Source organism: Ochotona curzoniae, unplaced genomic scaffold (assembly GCF_017591425.1).
Source record: "Ochotona curzoniae isolate NIBS_2020 unplaced genomic scaffold, NIBS_Ocur_1.0 contig_1302, whole genome shotgun sequence".
Classification (NCBI taxonomy): Eukaryota; Metazoa; Chordata; class Mammalia; order Lagomorpha; family Ochotonidae; genus Ochotona; species Ochotona curzoniae.
Genome location: NW_024465035.1, coordinates 7505036 through 7529664, shown reverse-complemented (window position 1 = coordinate 7529664; position 24629 = coordinate 7505036). Strand labels below are relative to the sequence as shown.

The 24629-nt window shown below is 39.6% G+C and overlaps 1 long non-coding RNA gene and 1 other non-coding gene across 3 annotated transcripts; both read right to left on the bottom strand.

Moving 5' to 3' along the window:
• Nucleotides 1-317: 317 nt before the first annotated feature.
• On the bottom strand, nt 318-421 carry LOC121146302. Its single transcript, XR_005882180.1, has one exon. It is a non-coding gene; the product is annotated as a U6 spliceosomal RNA (small nuclear RNA).
• Nucleotides 422-5872: 5451 nt separating this feature from the next.
• LOC121144869 lies at nt 5873-24360 on the bottom strand. 2 transcript variants are annotated; one of them, XR_005881920.1, is made up of 3 exons: nt 24270-24360; nt 9741-10530; nt 5873-6295 (listed from the first exon to the last, which is right to left on the bottom strand). It is a non-coding gene; the product is annotated as an uncharacterized LOC121144869 (long non-coding RNA). The 2 variants fall into 2 exon arrangements; XR_005881918.1 differs by lacking the exon at nt 5873-6295 and having other exon boundaries at nt 9661-10530.
• Between the last annotated feature and the right edge of the window lie 269 nt (nt 24361-24629).

Here is a 24629-nt window from a genome sequence, read left to right as displayed (position 1 = left end):
TTAAGAAATTTGACTGAAGTAGGAAACTGCAAATAAAAGCTATACGTCTTAATTGTTTCTTTGTATCTCCAACATTTTACCTTCACTTACCAATACTCGGTTACAAAGTAAATGTCCTTTCTTTAAATGTTGGCTAAACTTAGCTCCACCTCTGTCACAATTTCAAATCTGGTGTCCAAAAGCGAAGGAATAAACTAAAGACACTTTCAGAGTAATCAGAATGTAGAATCCTCATGGCTAAGTTTTCCCTAAGTTTTTCTATTTGTCTCATGCTCAGCTTTGCATTTTTTTTGCTTTATTTATTATTTATATTTTTTTCAAATATGGAATGCATCACAAATTTGTTTATCATCCTTGCACAGGGGCCAGGCTAATCTCTACATCATTCCAATTTTACTGTATGTGCTGCTGAAGTGAGCACTGTATCTTTATTTTTAACCACTTATCTTTACTGGAACACTCCACACAGCATATGCCTTCAAATAAAGAATTCTGTTTCTTTTTTGTATTAATACTTCAAAGTTCAAGGCATATTTAATCACTAATTATGTTACAATAATTATGAGAACAAACTAGCAGATCAAACACACACACACACACTGTGGTAGGCATTCTGTTCACTTCACTGGATGAAGGAGATAAAAAACACAGGTCCACCAGAGGCCATCCTTTCTTTCAGAGATGAGAACATCAATTAAGGTAGCAAACTCATGAAAAGGGAGAGACCTAGGGAGCAGGCAAAGTGCTACCTGGAGCACCACATCCCATATCGGAGTACCTGGCTTCAAGTCCCAGCTCCTAGCTCCATTCCAGCTTTCTACAAATCTGCTCCCTGGGAGGAAGCAGGTGATGGCCCACAGTTCTGTCCCTACCACGGATGTGGGCAAGGATGACTGAGTTCCTGCCTCCCAGCTTCAGCCTGGATAAGCATCATCTATTGGCAGCATTTGAAAAGTGAACCATCCAGTGAGCGTTCTCCCTCTCACTGTGTCCGTCTCTCCTGCTGTGTGTGTGTAACAAGTACTTTGTTTTTGAAACACAATTATTTTTTAAGAGAGGCACTTTGTAGGATCTATAAAATCAGCACAAGTGAAAAAGTACTGTGAAGACTAAAGGCAAACGTTACTGGACACCTCAAGTTATCTGCTGATAGAAATCGGGCTTTGAGTGCCACAACAGTAAAAGTAGAACAGAGAAACATGATATGTCACATAATGTACCACATATTACAGTTCTACTCCACTGTCCTTTGATGCAAAGAGCCACCTGCAGACTCAGTCAGAGCCTGGATTTGACCAAGAAGTGAGTTTAAACAGAAGTCATGTACAGCCTTAACACCTGCAGTAGTGTGGAGAGGGCCATGTAGAGTTAATGTTAAAATCCCATTTAGATTCCTTACGAATGGCACAGATCACGGCATTAGCCTAGGATTCGCATAGTAAATGTTCAGATCCCAGAATATCTTTCTGGGAATAGTTTATCACAGTTGTCCTTTGTCCCTGCAGGAGTAGGAGGTAGGAGTGGCAAGTGGGCAAATAACAGAGCAAGCCTTTATCTTTCAGAACTTGATGCTGTAATACCCTCATCTATCCTCTCCCTTTTCCATCAATGGATCTCACAGGACTGCACTCAACCTAGGGCACAGTCTAAGTAACACAGGTGGGAATTACACCTTTTTTTTTTTTTGGTTCACAGATAAACTTTTGAGTTCTGGGAAGTGTTCATCATATGGTTTTCAAAAAAACAGATTTTCAAATAATGGTAAATACTATATGCAATCTTCATATGGCAAAAATTTTAAAAATACCACAGAAATGAATGACACTTCTGTTTTTTAAGAGTAAGGATTCCACTCATTTGTATAAACATAAATATGAAAATCCATATCTGAAAAATATAGGGATTGGTCAATTTAATCTCTTGCTAGTATCATCCACTAATAATTTAATACACATACTCTTGTGCATTCAAAGGTGGACTTGGGAATTTTGAACTGTGAAAACTTAAGCTAGAAAACAATTCTGTGGTATCTCATCCAACCTTATCATTGACCAATGAGAAAATAAGCCCAAAACACCAAGAGATGAAGAAGCCAGGATGAAGAAAGGAAACCCTTCTTAGCCATCTAGGTTTCTTATAAAGGAACTATCTTGACACCACGTTTGGGGAAGGGGACGTGGGAAAGATTAATGATCAGGTACACTGGGAAATAGACTTTCAAGTATTAGAAGAAAGGTTTGAAAAAGTTTTTTGTTAACCATTCTCCAGGGTGTCTGACATATATGCAAACTAGATATTGTCTCACTCCCTCTGTGAATACAGCAGTTACATGTTGCTTGAGTGGCCACTGATAGCGTTACAGGGGTGCAGCATGAAGAATTTAAGCATCAGAAGAATATCTGGAATTAACACCAACTAGCATCATATACTCCATTACCCCAAGGGCTCAGAGACTTCTTAATTTCCACAATCTTCTCACTTGTAGAATAAAATCAATGCATGTTTTTCAAGACCCAGATCTTCCAATTTGCACATACATCATACTGATTTCTACTGAATTCATACCTTCAAGGGGTTCTTTGTGTTCAACCCTTATTTTCTCCCTCCTAAAACTTGTCTCCAAATACTCAAGATTCTCCTTCACAGTCAGTGACAACAACAAAAAATCCAACCCAGTTCTCAAACTAGAAACTTGGAAAACTAGTCCAGATTGTTAGCTTCCCCCTCCCGCTATTTTCAATCCCCATTAGCAAGTCCTGTTAATTCTTTCTCCAGTACATAGCTCCCATCTTCTCATTGCCACAACCTAATCACTCTCATCACAGTGACAGTCATCTTGCATTTCCGGTCCTTAACTTGCCATCTGAAATAACCCACATGCCTCAAATACCTGTTATATGAAGAAATTAAGTCACAAATCACAAAAACAAAAGCTAAAAGAAATAATGGAAACTGTGGCATTTAGATGAATAGCTATATGCAAACACATGGAAGTTATTCTGAAACTGAGTACATTGAAAGGCATTTTGCACGTGGTGATTAGGAATTCTCGTTAGAATTCATTGTTTTATCGATACAAATTGGAGACTAGGCCTCTGATCACCAATTTTTAATACAAGTATGCCAATGTCTTCTTTCATGACTTAGAGCAGCTTAGTCTACTCTTTAGAATCTCAACCCTCTTTTGTAAAAAAGTCATTAATGTTACAATCTAAATAATTAGAGTAATATTACTAATAGTGTGAATACTATTCCTGCCATTGTTCCTGCAAATACCAACAGGAAACTAATCTTGAAAACTCATAAGGAAAGTGCTTCTGATATATGAAATTTTCTCTTTAAAAATATATATATGTATTATTATTATTATTATTAGAAAGGCAGACTTACAGACAGACACACACATAAGGAAAGATCTTCCATTCACTTGTTCATTCCCCAAATGGCCACAAGGGCCAGAGCTGAGCCAATCCACAGCCAGAGACTAGGAGTTTCTTCTGTGTCACCCATGTGGACACTGAGTCCCAAGGGCTTGGGCCATCCTCTGCTACCTCCCCAGGCTACAAGCAGGAAGCTGGATCAGAAGTGGAGCAACTGGGATGTGAACCAGTGCCCACATGGATGCCAGCATTTGAAGGTCGAGGATTAGCCCGTTGAGCCACAAAACACTGATGCTGACCAATAAATCTTTTTAAAATGTCGTTACATTGATCTAAAAAAAGTTGAATTTTTACTGTCTGCATGTGTGATAGTTTTTGTTTTAATTTTCTTCACATCACTTGGCTATGAAAGAGGTAGTAAGGTGCTGATTTTCAAGTAACAAAAAACAAGAGAAACGAAACATCGATGGCCTCTTTCCCAATGTCAGAACAAATGATCTAAGTTAAACAGTAACTAAATTCTGTAAATGAAATATATTACTTTACAACCTCTGCTCTAAATACTAGTTAATCCTCGACAGAATTTTCTCAACCAACCTCAGACTTCAGCTTTTCTACCTGAAAAAAATTAAAAAGAAAAGAGACAGAATAGTATCTCTGTCAGGACTAATATGAAAAAATAAAACTATAGTCCACACGAAAATTGAAATACTTTCTCAATACTCAATGAAATTTTTGCTATAATTATATTCTGTGTTTATTTTTGTCTATTTGAAAAGTTGAGAGAACAAACATGAAAGAAAATGAAGAGAAAAAAAAGAGAGCTCTTCCATCAGCTGATGATTTTCTTCCCACATGACTGTGGTGGTTGGGGATGGACCAGGCTGAAACCAGTAGCCCAACACCATCATTCTCTCCCATGAGGGTAGCAGGGGCTCAGCCACTTGCACAGCCTACTGCATTCCCAGATGCATGAGCAAAAAAATCTGGATCAGAAGCAGAAGGGCCAGGACTGCAATTGGAATTCTGGTATGGGATGAAGGGGATCCCAGTTGGTAATTTAGCTTGCTGCACTACCATGCCAGTTCCCTTTGCGGTTTCTATTCACAGAGGTTTTTTTCTAAGACATGCCTGATTCAAGGGCACAAGCTCTTCACCTTGAAGAGTCTGTTAGAGTAGGCTCCAAATGAAATGATTACCATCATTCCAGAGATCAAATACCCAGTTACCAAGGTTGACTACTCAATCTAAGTAGTGTTCCTTGCTGAAAATCCTTCAGACTTCCCCCAGAATACTTGGCTATGACCCTGCATGAGTCTTAATGATGCAAAGAATACATAGGCTATGAAATGTAAAGTTGCACCATCTGGGTATGAAGCCTAGCTTTGACTTACCTACTGTGTGACCCTGGGCCAGTTGCTTAGCCTCTTTGTGCCAAAAATTTCTAATTTATAATATGGAAATGGCAATAGTAAATGATTCCTTCCATTTCAATGAGAATTTAAGTCAATTTTTGCAGAACATTTAGGATAGTGTGTGGCACATTATAAACACTAGTTTTTATATTTTATGATTTACAGTAGGCTGGTGAGGAAATACAATTTGAATTAGTAGATTGCAGCTGGATATTGGATTGTCCTGATCAAGGATTAGTGTTGTTCCAACCACTTTTGTTTGGGTGACTTTGAGTTTGTATTAGAACACAGGTATAAAGGAGATAGATGAATAAGCTTGGCGCTGATTAATTAAGAGAGAAACCTCTGTCAGGAGAGGTTGAAAGTTCACTGGACTCAACTTCAGAAACTCCAAGTACATAAAGTATGGGATGGCATCACCATGAGAATAGAACCATCACGTGGGCAACTTTCACGTTTCTGTTGAAGTCTATAGTTTCTCATTTGCCTGTAAGACTGAAAACCAACCTGGGCTCAGCTATCGTTATCACCAGCTTGCGGTTGGTTATTCTGTTGCATCTGGGACTGCCTAGAAGTCACAGAAGAGAAATTTGGGGAATCTTCTAGATAATAACTGACCCCCTCAGCATCCACTCTGGAGAAATTTGACTAGGAGGCATGGGGCAGACAAAGTGTGATACGCTCAAGATCACCAGTCCAACCCTGCACGAGCTAGGTATTTTTCAAGAAAAGGAAATGTTGTACCAGCCTGAAGCCAAGTTCTTACATGAAAGCAAAGATGAATGCCAGTCTGAGGCCAGTGCAATGGCTCAATCGGCTACTACTCTGCTTTTAAAAGTCAGCAGTTTGTATATACCCTGGCTTGTGTCCTGGCTGCTCCACTTCTCATCCAGCTCCCTACTTATGGCCTGGGAAAGCAGAGGAATATGGCTCAAAGCTTTACGAGTTTGTACCTTTGTAGAAGCCCTGGAAGAAGCTCCTGGCTTTGCATTGGCTCAGCTCTGGCCATTGTGGCCATCTGGGGAGTGAACCCGTAAGTGAAAGTCCTCCCCTTCTCCCTCTGTAGATCTACTTTTCAATAAAAATAATTTCTTTCTAAATAAAATGAACATCATTCTGTTCATAATGTAGTCCACCATGTGCCAATCATGCTTCGTCTGGGACCTTATCGGCCCCACCCCAAGACCTCCAAACCAAAACAAGACCTCATAGGATTCATTTATGCTGCATTGAGTTCCCAGGTGCACATGCTCATGGAAGGAGTTAGTGGACTCCCTTAGGGGTCACATGTTGCGTGTGGGTGAGGTCAGAGGAGGCTGTGGTTTTGAGTCAGATGATTGAGCAAAGGTGAAGAACTGGTTTGAAGTGGGAGTGAGAGAAAGAAAGATGCTGCTCGTGTTTGGAAAGAGGAACTGTACTGCTCAGACTCTTCACCAATCAAAGCAGCGACGATCAAACAGTTCACTTTCCAACAGCAGAAGTCCATAGTGTGGTGAGAAACTGCAACAGGAAGGGGAAAAAAACCAAAATATTTTTAATTGAGTATATGGAAAAGGAACTTCCTTGTTGCTTTAAGACACTCAAGCTCCTAAAAAAACAGAAAGGAAACAGCTCTAGCACAGTGCCTAGGCCTCTGCAGCTCGCGTCATTTCTCTGGGCTGCATTCTGTCTAACCATCCTTCCCAGTCCTGTGCTTTGTGGGTTTTAATATTTTGAAAAACCATCCTGTTAATATCCTCTAAAATCCATTTTGGATAGCTACACTGTAAAATGTGTATAAAAAGCCTCTTAGCACAATTGTTTTCAAATGACACTGTCAGTGTATTTTTCCTCATTTTTGTAATCATTATCACTCACTGTTGCTTGCAATAACTTCATACAATCTTCGTGTTAAAGTCTGTTTTCTTATGGATTATTTTTAAAAACCTGAGCCTTCATTGCATCACTGTTATTCTTTTTTTATTTTGCATTTTTAGTGATTGTATCAGGTTCCTGAGAAATACCACAATCATTTATAGTTTTTTTGTTGTTGTTTTTAAAGAAATCAGCCTGCTATCACTTATCTGATATGATATGTGCATCCTATGAGGGGGCTACACTCCTGGGGCAGGGACAAGAGGCAAATGCTATTTAGTATAAAGAACCTTTTATCGTCAGATCATTAAGTGCTTCACAAATATTAATATATCACATTACTTCCCTGGGAAACAAGTCAATATGATTAAACGCATTTCACAGAATGGCCAAGTGATCTGCTGAAAGTCCCAACTAAAGTCATGGTGGAGCGAGGCCAGAACACAACATCCTGATGCTGGTAATTCACAACACTTATCATAGCTTACTTAGCCTTCACTTTCGCCTCAAAAAAGAAAAACAAAAAGTGTCATGGTTTGTTAATCTAGCATAAAGTGTTTGTAACAATGAATGTACTTTTTCTTTGCCCCTCAGCCATCCATTAGGTTCTGCTACCCTGGTCTTTGACCTGCCAGGCGTCCCTACGGAAACAGCAGGTGCACCTGAAATAAGGTGAAATAAATACTATGGCTGTGTGTGTCTCTGATGTGAGAGATGTAACATAAATGAGAGTGTATGCAACATCAAAAAGAGAGCTGATATTTCCAAATGCTTCAAATAGGAGGACACTTTGGGTATTATTATTAGCATTGGATTAAACAACAGCCATATGAAGATTGAAATGATATTCTAATTTTGGTTTGACCAAGGCCAAATTCTGAACAAATTTGGAAAGTGTGTAAAGAAAGGCTGCAAGAGGTCTCAGAGACAGGCTGTGGGTTTGCTTTGCTCTGGCACTGCTCCCACTGAGCCTTCTCCCACAAGTGCCCTCGCTGGGTGACACAAGCAACTCAGCTTGGATCTCCCTCTTCACAGGGTCCCCTGCAGCCACCGAACACCATGCCCTGCTCTTTGGGGAGTTTGCATGCATCAGCAATCATGATTTCTATCATCTCCGTGGATGAGGTATGCCAGGCAGAACAAAGCAAGGTCAAAGGAAATCTGAACCTGTAGGCACAGGCCACTGAGAACTACAGTAACTGAACAGGCAGGGCACCAGGGATCACACTGTTGGGGTTCTCATAGTTCCTCACAGGCCTTGCTTTGTCGTCTATAACCTTATTAAACCCCTGTCTAAACTTTACCTTTTCATCACTGATACTTCAAGGGATGTTCTAAATCAAGTCAATCACCATCTAATAAATAAACATATGTTTTTTAGAAAGTCTCTCAAGTCTCTGGAAGACATAAAAACTGTGTGCCCTGCAGGTGCCTCCTTTTCACTCTGCCAAGGCCTCTGCATGGTGCTGGGCAACCTGTGGGCTGTCCAATCATGTTTTCAGGTGCAGTTTTCACAGTGATCACAGTAGTGCATACACTGAGCCTCAGACTCGATCCAAACCTGACTGTCGGCCCTGTATTGTTAATGATAATAGCTTTCATTATTATTGATTGTAACAAAGCAACTAAGATCACTAATGATGATTATGTGAACGCTACAAAGTTGAAACCAAAATAACAGCAAAATATAAGGTTTTAATCCTAAAAGGTTAGAAATTACTTGTGGGACCAGAAATCAAGGAAAGTAAAGCATAGTCAACATCATGGTCCCCAAAACCATTAATTCTCTGCCATGTGGAAAAGTTGTTAACAGATTCAGAATTACTACTGAGCTGGTACACGGTTGTTTCATTAGAAACAATGTCAAAGATTCAATTCATTGAAATGTTAATAAAAAAATCCTACAAATTGTTATGTGTCATGGAAATAGCAGGTGTGCAAAGTTCACTAAAGGGCAGTTCAGGTTAAGTATTAATGGATACTTTAACAATAGATGTTTGCTTTTTCTATGCTGAGAAAGTAACTAATACCTGCATATATACTCATTCTTAAACCAAACAGTAAACCAGTAAATGACTATATTTTAAAAAGCAAATATCATAGAGTATATAATGCTAATTTAGGTATGAAAAATAATTTTAGCTACTTTTCTACTAACAAATGAGAATATAGAAAGCAGACTAGATATTTCTTGATAGGATTTGAAAGGCTGAGATAGGGGACAGCATGATGGCTCAATGGCTAAAGCCTCAATTTGCAAGCATGGGATCCCAAGGGGGCACCAGTTAGTGTCCAAGCCACTCCATATCCCATCCAGTTCCCTTCCCAGGGCCTAGGAAAGCAGGAGAGAGTAGCCCAAAGCCTTAGGACCCTGAACCCAAATGGGTCAACCGGAAGAAGCTCCTGGCTCCAGCTTCAAATCAGCTCAGTTCCAGTTGTTGTGGCCACTTACAGAGTGAACCAATGGGTAGAAGATTTTCTGCGGCTCCCTCCCTCACAAATCTGCCTTTCCAATAATTTAAAAAAAAGGCAAATCTTTAAAAAGGGTCAAGATAAATGCATTCTCCAAATGTCCAATAATTTTGAAGAACACATTACACTCCTAAATTTCATTGATTCTTCCGCTTTCCTTCTCTAGTACAGATATTCAAGTAGGATAAACAGGATAAAACAACTAAAATTTGAAATACAAATGAGAAATTAGCGAAGTGGAGAGAGTGAGGATAAAGAACAAAACACAGAAATAACATGTATATCCAAAAATGACTTTGCAATATATTTTTCTTCCTCAAATATATTCCACTCTCCAAAATGTCAACTCATACTAAAATCTTTTGTCTCTGCTTCTCCATTTGCAACATGAATATTAGACTTCCTTGTTTTTAAATCACGAGCACTTAGTTGTAAACTGACAAAAGGCATTCAAGAATCAGGGTCTCGCTCACTAATAAGAGTTTCTGATTTAGGAGACCTGCTACTGGACACAGAAGTGAGCATTTGTTTTTAACAGCTCTATCAGGAGGTCTGTAAGGCTCTGATTTTCAAACACAATCAAGAATGAATTAAATAACAATTCAAAAGAAGTGTGGACCTTTCTGATGGGTCTGTTGAAACCATTATATGACAACCAAGTTGAAGGAAGGGATGCAGAGTTTGTGATACCAGGGCTGAGAGAATACACACACACACAGGGTTGGGAGGCTTGAATTTTGAATGTTTCGACATCTCGGATTTATGAGCCCTTAGGTATTTTTCACTCATTCATTTTCTTCAAGATTTACGAAATAGAACTATTTCAGCAACTATCCAACATGCATAATTGGGGAGAGCTTACTATTTAGTGCCAAAAGAAAAGATTTCCTCAGTCCGTTTAAGGTCTTCCTCTTAGAAACAGGAAGCAGTTTCCTCTTGTGAAGTTGAGCACGGTTCAAAGGGTTTATGTTTGGCCTCAATTCAAAAGTCACACTAAATTTGGCAAAACATGATACCTATGGACGGGAAAAAAAATTTGCATTACAGCAGCTAGTGTTCAATATTTTTGAATTCATGCGGCTGATGCACACTTATACTCTTCTGAAAAACTCTTCAGTGAGGCATTTCCCGAGAAATTGTGATGATCTTCTGTGGTGGATGGATCGGTAGTATTTACGCACTTCTCGGGGACCACAAGGTTACGCCTGTGTGAATGAGCTACTTCCTATTAAATAAATGACTCTTCTTTCACATGTTTAATAATAGTCAGACTTTGCTTTTTTTTCCCTCTGTTCTCCCAAAGAAGTTTCTGTCTCTCTCGTCATTTGTTGTTGTGGTGGTGAAGTTATTTTCTTGACGAGTTCCACCCACTCGCAGTTAACCTGAAGGTCTTTTCCACTGTAGACACGCTGTGAACGCGCAAAAAGGAAGCGTGTTATCACAAGATCAGCAACTCAGATTACAGCATGATCAGAAGTGACATCACGATGTGGTTTCATTAATGATATTAGAAGACAGCAAACTATTTTCAGCCACTCAGTCTTAAAAACTCTGCATCTGTTCCTCCTCCTCTATCCACCTGCCCACACCCCAAATGGCTTCAGAGATTCCTTCTCAGCCTCTCGGTCCTCCCTGAGGTGTACATCTCCTCCTGTTTTGCAGTGCAGAACAGAGCAAAACAAAACAAAGCAAAGCACATTAGCACTATTGACCCGATAACTTTCTTTTCCCAGAATAAGATCTGAAGAGAATTCAAGAAAACCACAGATACTAGAAGTGATGATGTCTACTTCCTGTGAATTTGTGTGGCTTGCTCATCAAGACATACCCCCTTTTCTATTCTTATTCTTTGTTCTCTGGTCACAGTATTTCTACAATTGTCTGAGAACTCCACTTAGCAGAAAGCCCTAATTTATATAAATATATGGAACTTTAGCCAATTTCTCTAGCCCTATCTGGAGCAACGAAACCAGGGTTTTATTTTGGCTGTCAAGAGTAATGAAATTGGTTGCTTTGAGGTAGGTGTGCCCAAGTGAAAGAATTTGCCTTTTTCTCTCCAAACAAACTCCATACTTTTTAAGTAAAATTATGTACACTCCCGTGTCTTCTGGTGAATGGAAAACAGTGGGATGAAAACTGTATGTAGGAAAAATAAGGATACTGTATACTCACGCTAAAATACGGAGGTTCAGGGTGCTGAGCTAAGAAAAAAGTCTAGACACACAATGCCAGTAGGTATTCCATATTGGATTAGATGGAGTTAGATAATGTCAGTAGATGTTATAACCATACAGAAAACACTTAGCCTCTCTGGCCTTCAAGTTCCTTAAGTCTGAATCAGAATCCCCAATCCTTACCATCATTCGCTTTAGAGACAGCTCATTCCCTACATTGAGTAGCATGTGCGGGAGCAATATTGGCCTCCATCCACTAGATGCCAGTAGACCTATCTCCAGTCATAACCATCCCAGAAATTGTTATATCTCTGCTAGGGAAGGGGATAAGGGACAGTCACCAATTGAAAAATCACTCTTCTAAAATAGCAGTTTTAATTTCTGGTAACTTTCTGTTCTAAAAATTCCTTAGGTTTAACGTTCTGTAAGTGGACTCTGCCAAGTTCAGGGAAGGGTAGGCATTTAGTCTAGAGAGGAAGATAGCACTTGGAATACACACATACTCTTCACTGTAGCTTGCTGCTAAAGCACCTCTATAGGAAACCTGTGTTGAATTGCTAGCTCCTGACTTTGGTTTGCTTCAACCCCAGGTATGGTGGACATACAGGGAGTAACCAGCAGTTCAAAGATCTGTCTCTGTCCTTTCTCTCTTCTAAATGAATATAATCAATTGATGGAACATAGTAACATCAGAAATATTAAACCTCAAATATTTGTTGAGATCCCACCATACAGAACAACAACTGAAGGTAGCATTTGACTATTACTGTGTTGAACGTTTTGTGCGTAACAGCTCATTTGATGGGTGGAGATTGAAGGAAACAGTGATTAGCGCCAATTCACAGAGAATACAAAGTACAAGACACTAATCAACCGGTGGAGGATTACATCACTAGTAAAAGAACAGAAAGTCCAAGTTGCTCTGTTCTGCCTTTTGCCAATGATTGTACCTTGCTGCGTGGGGTCTTATGGCAGACATGATTTTAGGATGTTAACAGATCCATTCGTTTTGGGTTGTATCTATGGGACAATCATTTTCTTCATATTTTTCTATGTGGGAAAAAAAAGGGAAGAAAGAGGTTATGATATTTGCCCAAGGTCAAAGAACACTAGATGACAAAACTGAGAGTTTTACTCAATCCATGATGTCAGTCACTACTCTACTGCCTTTCAACATAAAAAGTTTCGGTACCCGTGCTTGGCACCTGATGAGTCAATGCAAATCAGACTTTTTAAATGGCAAGGGGGTATCGTCAGTCTCTTTGCTATAAAGAAATTGATGCCAGAGGATGAACACTGAACTTATGAATATTCTCTATTCCACCATGGCAAGAGATTTGGCTTACACTTTTCCCACTCAGTCAAAAGCAGGGCATTTGAAACACACCCAATGGCAAAGCTATTCATGATATGACCATACTCTTCCAATTATTTTTCATTATATGTTCTAGAGCATTCATTCACGCTGTTCTATGCATCGTGCCAACTGCTGAGGATAAAGCCACACATAAACTTGATTCCTCAGGGGGAAAAAAAACCTGAAATGTGATAGCAACAGAAATTCACAATAACACACACACGAGATGGAATAGCGGCAACACAAATACTGTAACACATGCATTTTTAAAAGCTTTCTCTGTGGTGAACACACAGAAAACTGGAAACAATGACTGAGCTTGTTGTAGCTTCACAGTTACAGACACAGCATGGAATTCAATCCTTTCCCTCCCTCTTGTACCCTACAGAAGAATATAGTGGGTAGAACTGAACCTCTCACCAGAGACTGAAATGTTTTGAAAGACTTGACATTTTCCTGAATTTTTATGACCTTGTATTCAGTTGAATAACAATATTGGGGGCAATTTTCCATCCTTCATGGATATAAAGGACAAAAATGAAATCTAACAAATCCAAATCAATTGATAATATCAGTCCAAAAATGAATATCGCATGAATAGGGAAAACTCCACAAGTTACATATCTGAGTTATCTTCCCATCTTGCAATGGCCACCAAGCAGAAAGGAAAGGCTATTCACAAAACTGAGCAGTACTTGAGAATACCAGTGTTGGCAAAATTAATGCAACTATCTGTGTTGGTAACTCAAACACATCTGCCTGCTGCCATCTGCAAAAACTCTTTATCAAGCTATACTTAACAGCTCATATGCTGCTCCACCCATAAGGATGGTTCGTTTGATGCCATATGCCTTTTTCTCCCTGTACATCATCATTCACACAAGAAGGGGCCCTTGAACTATGTAAAGGAAAGTGATGCCTGGCAGTTCATTCTCTGTTAGATCATCTTTGCTCCATCTGATAGAATCCGAACTTGTTTTACCCTGGCTCTGGGGTTCCCACAAATCTATGTAGTCTGCAACTTCTTTCAACATCTGGTCTACTTCTCCTGAAGACCTCCAATGTCCTCCTGCATTTTCTGACTTAATATGTTTGGTACACTACTCAGTTTATTAACATCATGAATCATTTTCTAATCAGCAGCACCAAATTTCCTACACCAAGAAAGAGGAACTTAGAAATGAGAAGATACAGTCACATATTAACTGCCATTTCACAGAGATCAGTGGGTTGAATTTGTTTCACATGTCCAAGATTCTCAGAATATCAGTTCACTGAAGTCATGTTTCCTACAATTTTCATGACCTTTAACTACGCAAGTAGTCCTCTTTCCACCTGTTCTCTGTCTAGGAAAGAGAATGAGAAACTACAGGAAAAACATGGATTTCCTGCCAGGATGACACCCCTTCATGGCTAGAGCTGTAGGTTCATTCTGAGTTTTGGGATGCTTATATCAAGCGACTTGGATAAACTATGATTGTGAGATCCTCTGAGATTTAAACAAAACTCTGTAAATAATCTGTTGAGTGAGTCTTTGGACAATGTGGCCATGTCAGCTTTCTCAGTCTTTTGTTGCTTGAGAAGTGAGGGTGTTAGACTGAGGAATGAGTCTCTGGGCAAAGAATCACAACTACTCCTATTTCTCACACTCCACTGTAAGATTTGGGGAGACCATTTGTAACATTTGGGGAGTTACTGGGTCCCATTAAGAATCTAATGAAATTTCTGGAGAGGAAATGAAAATGTTTCAGAAATTTGAAAAACAATTCGGGGGATTCCACATTTTCTTTCTTGCTTACCAGGTCTAGTCCAGAAGCCACTCTTATTAAAAAAAAAAAATGAAAACTTTTTCAAGTGCTCAGAATGGGCATAGTATAATTAGTCCAAAAGTGCTCCTTGAGTAAGCAGATGAATTAAGCCCACCCTGTGATCTATGTATTCTCTGACTTGACAAGTGCAGTCAAGTCATCCTTGTTATCCCAATAAATAACTAGCTTACTGAATATCTACCAACCTATATTACTACTTCATTTGGTCTTCAGAACGTTCAGATACACATATCATTAAAAGAAACCGTGCATGGATTTTAAAAATGTTCTCACTAAAATAAGCCTTAAAATAGCTTGTTTGAAGGCAGAATGACAGAACAAAAAAGAGAATTTTCCATCTGCTGTTTCACTCCACAATGCCGGCTAGACCAAACCAAACCCATGAGCCCACAACTCCATCTGTGTCTCCCCACATGAGAGGCTGAGACCCAGGTACTTGAGCTAACACTCTGCCTCCCCAGGGTATGTATTTAAAGGAAGCTAACTTGAAAGTGGAGTCTGGACTCAAGCTCAGGATTCCAAATAAGATATAGGTATCTAGTGGCTATTTTACTATTGCATAAAATACCCACACCGTAATGCAAACTTATAACTTCATTTTCTGCAAATTTTTGAAATGCCCTTATAATTAGAAAGCTTGTAGTGTTAGCAGTTCTAAAGACAGCTTATACTCTCTAGAAGTTAGATCAAGTCTGTCCAGATACAAGAATGACAGCAAAGAGTATCAGTCTTCATTGGTCACTAGAGCATCTTTGGCTATTGAGGCTGGTATGTTAACCCTTAAGTTTTATTTTAGTCAAAGAGGCTGGTGTCTTCCTGAGAAACTCGAGCAGTTCTTACTCATGAATGTCCAAGAAACCGCCTCAAGAACCTCAAATGAAGCTGCTAATTAATACATGCAGTCTTCTGATGAACTTATAATACCTCATTCAAACTAACTGGTCCTTTCTAACAAATGTCATGTTTCTACATATGGCTCTATTTTCTTTACATTTTTATTATCTTGAAAAACAAATAGCCTGAATATATTTCATTATCATTTGAGAAAATGAAATTTTGTGACAAGTGATGGAATTTGGAGATCTGGGGACTTCTCCTTCCTTAGAACCCCCTCCTGCCACTATGGCAGGAGCTCTTTCTCCCCTGTTTTCCTAAATAAACCCCGTTTTTGCAACCAAAAATATCTGTCAGCATTATAACATTTTACTGTATCATGATCTTGTTTGCCGGCAATTAGTTTACACGGGAGGTATTTTGAGGTTTTCTCTTTGGTGGACCAATAATGTCAATAATATCAAATGTCATTTTGATGTCTCATTACCAGAATGTGGCTTTTGACTCATCTCAAAAAAATAGTGAGTGGGCTGGTATTGTATTTAGCAGGTAAAGCCACTGCCAGTGACACCAGTGTCCCATATGGGTGCCATTTCAAGTTCTGGTTGCTCTATATCTAATACAGCTCTCTACTAATAGCATGGGGGAAGAAACGAATCAGGTATTTGGGCCCCTGGCACTCACATCAAGGACCCAGAAGCAGCTACTGGTTCCTGACTGCAGCTTGACTCAAGCCCTAGCCACTAGGGCCATTTGAGCAATGACCCAGCGAACAATCTCAGTATCTCTCTCCACTCATATATCCTTCACTTATTTCATATCAATATACATTTAGGAAAAGGAAAATGTGGCATAATTTGAGTACTACACAACTCAATTCCGAACTTTAGTTGCCTTACATAAACTAATCATGAATCATGCATTTTGTGTTTAAAATCCTTAAAAGAAGTTATATCATGGACAATGGAAGGTTATATATAAATTTACATTCAGAATATAGTGCTTTTCAACAAATATTCAGAAACAAATTTGCCTTAATCAATTCTAAGCACATATTGGAATAAATATGTGTGTACAGTTTTTCCATAGTTACCCAGCAGGAAGCATTTGATCAGCAAGTCAGTCTTCCAGAAACACCAAATTCTCATTTTCTAAAGTTACAGGTAGTGACTGGCACATTGGTACTTCCCATAAACAAATCTCCAGGTATTAATGTTCCCTTATGTTCTTTATACCTTGACTCTGGGCTTGCACATGGATTTGCTTTGGCCAATGGGACCTTAAGCAACCAGAAATAAACAAAAGTTTGATAAGTTATATTTAGCACCCTCTTGAAATTTCTCGCGTTGGAGGCTAACTGTCATGCTAACAATTACTGTTATGAACGAGAAGTTGCCATGTGGTGGGAAACTTTGGGAATCCCAGCCACAAATTCCTAGTTTAGTCTTACCAACAAACTCAACTATGCTATGTAGGACATAAAACTAAGCTTATTAATCTTAGTAATATTATTAATCTAAACCTCTAGGTAGCAGGACAGAAAAAAAAAGCAGTTGCATAGGTTTAATGTCATATTTCATTTCATACAAAATAAAAATGTCCATGCATACATAGAAAAATTAACGTAATACCTAAAAACATTATGAAATGAATGTTAGCTAGTTATGGGTATTTATACTTATTCATTTAAAGTCTATATCAGGGGAAGAAAAACTGTCAGGTATAAATTGTCCTTGAATTAACATCTCTTCTCAAAACATCTCTCCATATTTTTCATCAATATAAATGAAGGTATTTATTTTTAAATTCTGAGTTAATAAATAAAATGTCTATCCCAATATATTATTTGCTTTGCTCAATATTGAAGATATTAAATATACATTCTAAAACTTTAATTTTTAATTAGTACTTAATAGATTCAAAGATTTGTAGATACAATACGAAGAAAATAATTCTCCTCTCTCTCCTGTCCTCCTTGCTTTCCCGTTTTTATTTCTTAAGTTTTAGACAACATTTTTTAGATTTGCATTATAGTAAAAGGCCTAATAATTTAACAAGTGAAGAGCAAGAAGACCTTAGTTTGGTGGGAAAATAGGCTTTTTTTAAAAAGATTTGAAAGGTAAAGTTTCAAGGGATGGAGAGAAAAAGAGCTCTTCCACCTGCTGGTTCACTCCCCAGATGGCTGCAACGGTTGGGGAGAGGCCAGGCCGACGACAGAAAAAAGGTTTATCTGGTTCTGCTGCTTTGCCATGTGGACTAACAGAGGGTGGAGGCTGACGTGGAAAAGCTAGGACTTGAACTGGCACTCACACTCAGTGCCAACATCGCAGGGAGCATCTATCATGTGTCACCATAACACCAGCCCCTAATTATACACTCTAACATTGAAGTATAAACTTAAGGTCATGTCATTACTTTGAAAACTTGTATTTTCTGTTGAAAGGTTACATGACTAAACATTTTCTTTAGTTACCACCAAACTAATGAGCTTAGCTGATAAATCACGTATTTTTCTGTGTTTAAATTTAAGTATAAACTACCAGTGAATTTTATTTGTATTGTTTAAATAATAACTCTCACCTACTAAGTAATTAAGTGGTAAGAAGCCTACTCCTACTTCTAAATATCATGGCATATAAAATATTCTTATCCAGATTTGAAGAAAAGTAAATGAAAATCAGAAGCAAATATTCCAAAATCAAAAGCATATAGATGAGACTTTTTTTCTTCTCCCAAGATTTGGAAGTGAAAGTAACAAAGAGGGGTAGATGGGAGAGACACACGAGAAAGAATCTTCCATCTGCTGGTTCGCTTCCCCAACAGCCAGGCTGAAAGGCGCTGAACCCAACAGTCAGAACCTTCTTCCTGGGCAACAGGGGCCAAGCACTTAAAGAATCTTTCACTGCCCCCCCTGGTGCATTCATAATGAGCTGGATTTGAAGTGGAGTAGCCAGGTCTAAAACTGGTGAGCTCTGTTATGCCAGTCTTACAAGTAACAACTTGACCTGCTGCCTCAGCACCGGCCCTAATGATGCCATTCTACATGGCTGACATGGAAGTCTATTTCTACAATTCTCTGCACCAGGGATTGGAAACCTTTTGCTATAGAGGGCCAGCTAGAGCATGCAGTTTTAGCTTTGCAAGCAATAATCTGTTGTAGTGACATAGCTCTATCATCATACCATAGAAACAGCCATAGACAAGCATTAAATCAACAGGTGAAACTGTTTCAATAAAACTACAGAAACAGGCACAATCTATTTTCAGCTTGCAGCTATAGCTTGCTAAATATTTTCCCCTCCTTTCTACTCCCAAGCGTTATTCAAACTTGAGCTCCAATCTTAATCACCTGGGGAGCTTGTTGAAAAAAAAATGGTAGGCTCCTTCCATTGGTTCTGTAGATGTGGAATGGACCAAGAACTGGCAATTCTCCCAAGTTCACAAAGAGTGTTAATGCTACCAGAACTATGGCCCACACCTTGAGAACCAGGACTTAAACTGCTGATCAGAAGTATAGCACAGCTCCCAAGAACCAAACCAGTCTTGTCTTTTCAGTAAACTAAATCATCGTTGTATGGAAATTTTTAAATTCGGTTCTTATCTCTATTTCCTCATCCTTTCATTTCACTCTGGTTTCATATGAAGAGAGGTTTGTGAAGATCAGGAACAATAAAGGGGATTAAATGGAGAGTCAGGAGGAGTGTCCAACCAGATTGCTCTCTCCAATATCCACTTTTTTTGGTCATTTCAGGCATGTCACTCCTCCACGTTTAAGAGAAGACATTTGTGACAGGTTTTACTCTCACTTTAGACAAGACATACAAAATTCATACAAACCACGTTTGTGGATGATACTAAACACAAACCTTAACAGTTATGGACTTAGAATAACCTACTAAGCTTTCTGTGAATATGTTCTAGGTATCCATGTGGAAATAGCCAAGAGGCAGAAGAAACAGATTATAGCCCAGTGATTCAAATGGAAGAAAATGACATCCACTGCTTCATATCTCAGATCCAGAGTGTGGACTGCTGGGGAGTTTGTCATTTCTCTTCCTCTTCATAATGATCCTACAGTTGCGAAGGCATAAGTAGTAGTTAAAATCAAGGGCTCCCGAGTCATAAACCCTCATGAATAAATTTCCCTGCTTCCTTTACTGTGTGTGTGACCGTAAGCAGGACTTTCAGCCTTTCTTCCCTTGAATGTGATGCTCATTGCGCCTCTTTTTGCATGATGATATGAAAATGAGTTAATACATGAATCAGGACCAACTATGTGGCAAATACTTATTAAGGTTATGTGTACTGCTGAGTATATTTGTGATTGAAGAGACTCATGAGGGACATTGAAAGATTTGCTCAATGCTATTTTATACATGTAGTAATCAACCAAGCAAGATTTGAACCTGTCTAGGCTGACCTCAAAGTATTAATGCTCAAGGGAATAGCAATATAAACCATACAAAAGGGGTATTCAATTCCTTTCATAAAGACAACAAACTTAATACATCGGTAGATCCCCTAGTATCTGAAGCTAAACACAATTATTCAAGAATGTGCGTGCAAGGAAGAATGGACTTTGGTGAGCATGGGCTAACAAGTCCGGGGGGACCATTGCTGCATGAGGTGGGCACAGCATTGTGTGCTAATACTAGTGAGACTGTCCTGTGTATAAACAACGGCCCTTAGAAGCAAGAGGATATTCCTGTGACATAATTAAGGCCACAAACTCTGGATGAGTGTCCCCTTCTCCCACACATGCACACACACACACACACAACCCCCCCAGAGAATTACAAAGATATTGCTAATTTAATGAAGAGCTTTTAAAAATGATTTATCAAATAAAAAATACAATCAGAATAATTTCATATTCATCAATAATAAATAATAATGGGAGAACACTCATTATTCCTTCACTATTGCTTCCCCCAGACTCCAGGTATTCAGCTAAGTAGGGCAGAGGGGAAGGAGTGCCTGAGGTAGCGGGGAAAATATTAAAGAAGAAATTCTGTGAAAATAATTTTGTCAGCCCTTGTGTTTTCCAACAAGGGGCATATCTGTCCCAGGGGTCTTGCAGCTGTGCCTCGAACAGAGCAAGCTATTAGGTTTACAGCTCCCAGAAAATAGTTTCACACAGTTCTGATTGCACAGAGCCCTCTGAGGTCTGGCTGCAGGTTCGGTTTGGTTTCATGGTGATTTTCTATTTCCTGTTCAAGTTTTTATTAGTTTTATATAGATACATAAGCATGAAGGGTCAAGGGGGGAGGGAGAAAAGCAAGAAGACAGGGTGGAGTTTACTTAGCCACAGGAATTTGGGGAGGCATGATGTTGCTCCATTCCTTGCAGGTAGATGCTGAAAAATGGTAGGTCGGGCCACACTAAATCAAGGAACTGGGGCCAATCAACTGTGCAGAGTGGGCAACTGTTTTTCTCAACTCACATTCGCCTGGCCTCCTATGCACCAGGACTACACTGCCAAGGCTGCTTTGTTGCTGTAGGTGTTAGGAAACAAGGGGGAAACACACACACACTTGTAGTCCGAGGTCACTGTAAATCTATTTTAGCTGCTGATTAAGAGCACGGGCTCAGCAGCCAGACTGGGTGTGAGTCATGGCTTCTGCACATTAACCATGGGATCCAGGACACCCATGTCCTTGTCCCACTTCTCTGCAGGAGTCATGACAGAACTCATTCCATACATATGTGTGTGAATCAAGTCCCAAGAGCAATGAAAACAATCAGTAGGGAGACTGTCCTAAATTAGATTATACATATGAGGCTACCTCAAACTCATGGACATCAGATGGAATCAAAAGACACATATGCTTTTGGTGCAAAGAAATTATAAATCTGTATATAATTCACAGTATTCATTTGCCTTGAACTCTGGAAGATCCACTCGTGTGTGCAGATACACTTAGGAAAGAACTCAGAATACAGTTATGTACATGCATATATATGTGTGTATTATGATGGTTAGTATCTGCAATGTAAAGCGCTCCATAAATGGTATCATTTGGGACTGGTGTGGCATAATAGTATGCTAACCCTCTGCCTGAGAAGCCAGTATCCCAAACTGGTGCCTGTTCGTGTTCTGGCTGCTCCACTTCTGATCCAGCTCCTTACTCCTGACCTGGGAAAGCAGCAGATGGCAGCTCAGATTCTTGGGCTCCTGCACCCACATGGAAGAGATGAAGGAGCTCCTGACTCCTAACTTTGGACTGTCCCATCTCTGGCCATTTAAGAACTACCAACATGAAATTTCTCTCCTCCGTCTCTGTATTCTTCTGTGTAAAATTTGCCTTTTAAATAAAAACATTTTTAAAAAGCTGCTCTTTGTCTAGTTATTACTATTAGTCTTATGTTGTTGCATGTTGCTTTAAAGAAATATTGGTTTCTGGCCTGGCGGTGTGGCCTAGCGGCTAAAGTCCTCACCTTGAACACGCCAGGATCCCATATGGACACCGGTCTAATCCCAGCAGCTCCACTTCCTATCCAGCTCTCTGCTTTTGACCTGGGAAAGCAGTTGAGGACAGCCTAATGCTTTGGGATCCTGCACCCATGTGGGAGCCCTCAAAGAAGTTCCTGGCTCCGGATCAGCATAGCACCAGCCATTGTACTCACTTGGGCAGTGAATCATCAGACGGAAGGATCTTCCAGTCTCTTCCTCTCTGTATATCTGACTTTGTAATAAAAATAAATCTTTAAAAAAAGATACAGGTTTTCATAATAAGTTTTTCACATTGGTTTTCCTTAGGACTACTCTGATGTTTTTGGCGTACTGCCCTTGGAATGGTTGAACCAAACAGGTGAATCACAAGAATTCAGGTCTGTGTGTACACATTTACCTGTACAAACCAACTCCGTGCTTTTGAAGGTGACTGCAGCAGGGCAAGTGCCTGGAGCAGTGGACGTGCTTCTCAGAGACGTACAATAAAGATGTACAACAAATGTAACACACTTCATATTGCTTTAGTTCCACTTGCCCTTGCAGCTACTTTTCTTCCAACCTGGTTTCAAGAACATACTGAGGGCAAAGTCACAATAAATGTAATTTTGCAAGTAGCATCCAATATACTTATTAATATCAGCCATAATACCAATATTTCAGTCATGAGCAGATATGTAGAATCACCCTACATGAACACATGAATTACCCTTTCGGATAGCTTCAAGGCTAGGGTAAATGCTGTGTTTCTGACATTGAGGTGAGAGTGATAGAAACTCTGTAGTCCCCGAGGATGGTAGGATGGTGGAGAGGGAAGTCACAGGGGAGAAGAAAGAGGTGGTGATGTTCTAAAGACAGGTGGTTAGACGTTCACAAAAAAGCAGGCGTCTGACACAATCTCACACAATTTCCATTCTTCCAATTGTGGAAAAATAGAGGGATCCTGCCCATTTTTGTGTCCGCTTCATGAGCTACTACCATTTTAGAATTCCTTTTCCTGTTCTATTTACAGATCCAAATTACTGACCAATTCACTCTGTTCCCCGACTTTCTGCAGGTGTGTGTCTCCAGTGCATTTTCTAATCACCACTCTGCCCGCCAATCTCCTCCTTAGAGTCTGTTAGTTGGGAACAGAGCCTGTGATGTCCCCAACTCTGCTCCTCCTCTGCCATGTGGCCAATCCGAACACCGGCTGCTCTCATCTTTTGCTCTAACCACTACATTCTTTTGCGCATATTCTTTGCTCACCACAAATGGTAAATATGCAATAAATGTTTAACATTGACTAATTTCTCTAAATAAATGTCCCAGGGTCCAGAAAATACTGTCCTACCCTTTTTCTTTCCTGAGTAGCTAACCAACCTTTATCTACCCAGCTGCTTCCCCTTGCAAGCCATCTTCTCTGCATCGTTTCTCCTTGTCATTTGCTCTTCTCTTTGAGATGGTTAGTGGCCCTTTATTCTAGCCTTGATTTCATGCCTATTTCCCAGTAACCCATGAGATCTCCTGATATCATGAAAATCAGCTGGAGAAATGTAAGAGGTATAAATTCTCATGCTTAACCTTGAGCCCAAATAATCACTGCAGGGTTAGAGCCAATTTCTGCCATTCTTGGGAGCAGATATCAAAGATTACAAACTGACTTCCTACTCTCCGTACTAAAATTCATTTCATTGTATCTTCACTTTCTAACAATAGTGATATTATGTTTTGCTCAGAGATAAGTCCTTGGTTAGGAATACACAAAATCTTTTGGCTCCTGTGGAAAATAACACTGTTACTTAGCAAGACCCAATTCCATGACTGAGCACGACAGCTCTGGGGACAGTGTACCTGGTCTGACCGCTGGTCCTTCCATTTATTGACCACAACTTTGCACAAACTACAAGCCTTTTCTGTTAGAGATGTCTCACTGCAAAGTAGGAGCAATAATAATCCTTAACTCATGAAGCTACTGTGAGGAACTAATAACTGAAATGCATGGGAAATGTTTAGGTCTGAACTTAACACAAGGGAAAGTTTCCAAAAGGCTCAGTTATTTCCATGACTTTAGGATTACTATTTTTTTCATGATTGTTTTAGAAAATTACCTTCCCAAAACGTACATAATTAGCTGGGAGTCATTGCCTAATGTCAACATTTAAAAGGTAGAAGACTGCATAATGAAATTCACAATTGGAGACTGTGACCCCAGGACCCACATTATCTTCCCACTGTTAGCTGCTGTCCCATGGTTCCTGGATCCTGAAGAGTTTTCTGAAATTCTGTTGTTCTTGCATGATCTTCCAAGTTTAAGCAAATATGCTTACAGTTCCATTCGCTATAAGAGATAGGGCAGAAGGATTCATTTTATTTTTAGAGGTTTGAAATTGCACAACCCTCCAGGTACTGCATTTTGCCCGAGAGTGGCCTGTTTTCTGAAAGCAGCCTTCCGTACAGAGAGTAGTGTAGCAATTTGTCACTAGCTTGGAGATCCTGGCAGAAGCTTGTGAAAATTACATACCTGTAATTTGGTTTGCTCATTATGGGGACCTTGACTTAGTCTGGGTGCAGTGCAGTAAGGTCATCGACAAGAGAGCAGCTGGACTGAAGAATTTGATGCCAAAACTCAACCGCCCCTCCCCTCACCCTCCGCCTCCACATCCCCCTTTGGCAGGAAATTACAGCAAAAACCACAGAAAACATTGCAAATGCTTGCTTCCAAAAAAGATAATTAAGTTGATCAGCTTAAATAAAAAGGTTGTGACCTGTTTTTTTACTTCATGTAAATAAGTCAGGTGAGATAATCCATTTTTCTTGTCTCCAAAAGTGTTCCTCCACATGAAGGCCACAGGCGCTTATATTTCAAAGGATTAAATTAGAG